This window comes from Oncorhynchus gorbuscha, linkage group LG06, assembly GCF_021184085.1.
Source record: "Oncorhynchus gorbuscha isolate QuinsamMale2020 ecotype Even-year linkage group LG06, OgorEven_v1.0, whole genome shotgun sequence".
Lineage (NCBI taxonomy): Eukaryota > Metazoa > Chordata > Actinopteri > Salmoniformes > Salmonidae > Oncorhynchus > Oncorhynchus gorbuscha.
Window position 1 is genome coordinate 2,414,328 of NC_060178.1, and position 4,687 is coordinate 2,419,014.

Below are 4,687 nucleotides of genomic sequence, written 5' to 3' on the forward strand. Positions count from 1 at the left end.
GAGTTTTGGGCCATCTCTGCCCAGAGGAGGGTGGGCCCAATAGATCAGCCAATCACGGACAGCAGACGGAACGTACAGACGCCCAGCGGGACACTGGAGGGGAGTGGGCTCTGCACTTAGCGCCCGCTCAATGTCCCGAGGCCTGGGGGTGGGATCCATGGGCCACTCCTCTGTGTCATACAGCCGGGACAGTGCGTCTGCCTTGGCGTTCTGGGAACCTGGTCTGTAAGGGAGGGTGAATACAAAACGGGTGAAAAACATGGCCCACCTTGCCTGGCGAGGGTTCAGTCTCCTTGCAGCCCGGATGTACTCCAGATTGCGGTGGTCAGTCCAGATGAGAAAAGGGTGTTTCGCCCCCTCAAGCCAATGTCTCCACGCCTTCAGAGCCTTGATGACAGCCAACAGCTCCCGGTCCCCCACGTCATAGTTTTGCTCAGCCGGGCTGAGCTACCTCGAGAAGAAGGCACAGGGGCGGAGCGTTGGTGGCGTGCCCGAGCGCTGAGAGAGCACAGTCCCTATCCCAGCCTCGGATGCATCCACATCCACTGTGAACGTCAAAGAGGGATCCGGATGTGCCAGCACGGGAGTCGAGGTAAACAGAGCCCTCAGGTGACCAAAAGCCCTGTCCGCCTCAACCGACCACTGCAAACGCACCAGTCCCCCCTTCAGCGGTGAGGTAATGGGAGCTGCTTCCTGACCAAAACCCCAGATAAACCTCTGGTAGTAGTTGGCAAACCCTAGAAACCGCTGCACCTCCTTTACCGTGGTGGGAGTCGGCCAATTATGCACGTTTGAAATGCGGTCACTCTCCATCTCTACCCCTGAGGTGGAAATGTGGTACCCTAGGAAGGAGACGGACTGCTGGAAGAACATGCATTTCTCAGCCTTGACGTACAGGTCATGGTCCAATAGGTGACCAAGCACCCTGCGCATCAGGGACACATGCTCGGCGCGTATAGTTGAGTATATCAGAATGTCATCGATATACATCACTACACCCTGCCCGTGCAGGTCCCTGAAAGGTCCTCTCGTCTACAAAGGTTCGGAAGACTGATAGAGCATTCATCAACCCGTACGGCATGACAAGGTACTCATAATGCCCTGAGGCAGTACTGAAAGCCGTCTTCCACTCGTCTCCCTCCCGGATACGCACCAGGTTGTAAGCGCTCCCGAGATCTAGTTTGGTGAAGAAGTGCGTCCCGTGCATTGACTCAATCGCTGTGGCGATTAGAGGTAGCGGGTAACTGTATCTCACAGTGATCAGATTTAGACCTCGATAGTCAATACACGGGCGCAGAACTCCCTCCTTCTTCACAATAAAGAAACTCAAGGAGGTGGGTGAAGTGGAGGACCGAATGTACCCCTGACGCAGGGATTCGGAGACATATTTTTCCATCTCCGCCTGTGACAGGGGATACACGTGACTCCTGGGAAGTGCGGCGTCTACCAGGAAATCTATTGCACAATCCCCCCGTCGATGAGGTGGTAATTTAGTCGCCCTCTTCTTACAGAAGGCAAGAGCCAAATCGGCATATTCAGGGGGAATGCATACGGTGGAAACCTGGTCTGGACTCTCCACCATAGTAGCACCAACAGAAACCCCTAAACATCTACCCAAGCACTCCCGTGAGAGCCCTCTGTTGCCACGAGACAGTGGAGTCATGACAGGCTAACCAGGGTAGGCCTAGCACCATGGGAAGCGCAGGAAAGTCAACAAGACAGAGACTGATTCTCTTCTTGTGATCCCCCTGCATCACCATGCCCGGGGGAGCTGTGACCTCCCTAATCAACCCTGACCCTAATGGTCGACTGTCTAAGGCATGAACAGGGAAGGGAATAGCCACGGGAACAATGGGGATCCCTAAACTATGGGCAAACGATTTGTCTATAAAATTCCCAGCCGCGCCTGAATCGACGAACGCCTCATGCTGGGAATAAGGGGCAAATTCAGGAAAAGTGACATACAAAATGTTTGTGTGCAACAGAGGGCTCTGGGTGAGGCTGGTGCCGGCTCACCTGGGGTGACACCAGAGTGCCCTGCCTACTGCTTCGATCCCCAGAGGAACCAACCCGGCACCGAACAGCAGTGTGATCTCTGCGGCCACAGATGGTGCACGAGACGGAACCTCCTCCGGTCTCCCTGAGCGCAGCACCTTCCAGCTCCATGGGCATCGGAGTGGTGGTGCTGGGGGATGGAACCGACAGACCCCGCTCTGAACGTCCGCGGATAGCCAGCAGGTTATCGAACCAAATAGACAGGTCCACTAGTTGGTCGAAGGTGAGGGTGGTATCCCTGCAGGCCAATTCCCGACGGACGTCCTCTCGCAAACTGCAGTGGTTGATCTGTCGCTCCATCCATGGCGAACTCCTGGACGCTCCTCGTCCCCTCAGATGGTAAATACGTTCACCCGCCACTATACCCTCGTGGTCGAAGACTGCCCGGAAACGGCGGGTGAAATCCTCGAAATGGTCCAGCACCGCGTCTCCTTCTCTCCACACGGCGTTGGCCCACTCCGGGGCTTTACTGAGAGGCACGAGACGAGGGTTGACACCCTCTCACGGACCGAAGGAGCCGGGTGGACGGTTGCCAGGTAGAGCTCTAGCTGCAATAGGAAACACTAGCAGCATTCAGCCGTCCTGTCGTACTTCCGGGGAAAGGCGAGACGAATCCCACTGGGACTGGGTGAAGGGGAGGCGAGTAGTGGAGGCCCTGGTTGTGCTAGGGGAGACGCTGAAGGAACTCCCTGTCTCTCCCAGCGGTCCATGGTATGGACAACGCGGTCCATGGCGGTGCCGAGATGGTGGATCATCGTCGCTTGCTCCTGGACGTGCTCCTCTATCCCCATACCAGGGGCACCTGCTCCTGCTGACTGTAGTGGGTGTGGAATTCTGTAAGGGCTCTGGTGGCAGGGAAGTCAGACGCAGGAGAGCAGAACTTGGTAATAGCCGGAGCAGTTTAATCCAAAACCCAATGGCATAAAAATACAACAGAATATGAGTACAAAAACCTGATGCGCACCAGTAACATGTGCACAAGCACTTACAACAAACAATTCCACAGAAAGACATGGGGGGAACAGAGGGTTAAATACACAACAATTAACGAGGGAAATGTGTAGGAAAACAAGACAAAGCAAATGGAAAATTAAAAGTGGATCGACGATGGCTTGAAGACCGGTGACGCCGACTCCGCCCGAACAAGGAGAGGAAACGATTTCGGTGGAAGTCGTGACACTTTATAATAGAAAGCTAGTTACCATGACAGCCTTTATAATAGAACGCTTGTTACCATGACAGCTTTTTATAATAGAACGCTTGTTACCATGACAGCCTTTATAATAGAACGCTTGTTACCATGACAGCTTTTTATAATAGAACGCTTGTTACCATGACAGCCTTTATAATAGAACGCTTGTGACCACACACACATCTAAATATTGCACTTGGGGAAAAAAAACATCTTTAAGTGGAAATAGAATGAAACAAACAGGCTATTCTATTTTTGCTCTATTATAGTGGCCACTAAAGACATCAATCAAGCACACAAGGCTATATGTGTTCAAAATCCCCCCTCACTCACACACAAGTGTTACTGTCAAGTTCAACACAACTAAATCAATATCTTAGGGCTACACTGCACATTATTACATTGTACACTTTCTGCCTGTGGACATCTGTTCTACAATGTGCCAGCAGAGCACAATACCCTTGTTGGCATAATTGGTCTGTTTCAGGCAGAGTAACACCTGGCATACCCATTTTTGTTATGCAGGTGAAAGAGGACCCAAAAGCGACTTGGCGAAAACAGAGTCTTTAATCCAGTTAAAGGAAATAGCAATACTCCTAGACAAATCGGAGCGGTAAATAAAGCATAAAAAACAATTCCACTCGTAATCACGAGAACTGACTGGAGACTCGATAATAAACTGCAGGTTGCCTCGGGAAGGCACTTGACCGTAGCAGACTCAGACACCTGCTCACCACGCAGCATCTGAGGGAAACACGACACGACAGGGCGATACAAAGACACAGCACGGTAAACAATATACAAGGATCCGACAGGGCAGAAACGGAAAACAAGGGGAGAAATAGGGACTCTAATCAGGGGAAAAGATAGGGAACAGGTGTGGGAAGACTAAATGATTGATTAGGGGAATAGGAACAGCTGGGAGCAGGAACGGAACGAAAGAGAGAAGAGAGAGAGGGAGGGAGAGAGAAAAAGGGGAACGAACCTAAAAAGACCAGCAGGGGGAAAACGAACAGAAGGAAAAGCAAAATGACAAGACAATATAAGACAAAACATGACAGTACCCCCCCACTCACCGAGCGCCTCCTGGCGCACTCGAGGAGGAATCCTGGCGGCAACGGAGGAAATCATCAATCAGTGAACGGTCCAGCACGTCCCGAGACGGAACCCAACTCCTCTCCTCAGGACCGTAACCCTCCCAATCCACTAAGTATTGGTGACCCCGTCCCCGAGAACGCATGTCCATGATCCTACGTACCTTGTAAATAGGTGCGCTCTCGACAAGGACGGGAGGGGGAGGGAAGACGAACGGGGGTGCGAAGAAAGGGCTTGACACAGGAGACATGGAAGACAGGATGGACGCGACGAAGATGTCGCGGAAGAAGCAGTCGCACAGCGACAGGATTGACGACCTGGGAGACACGGAACGGACCAATGAAC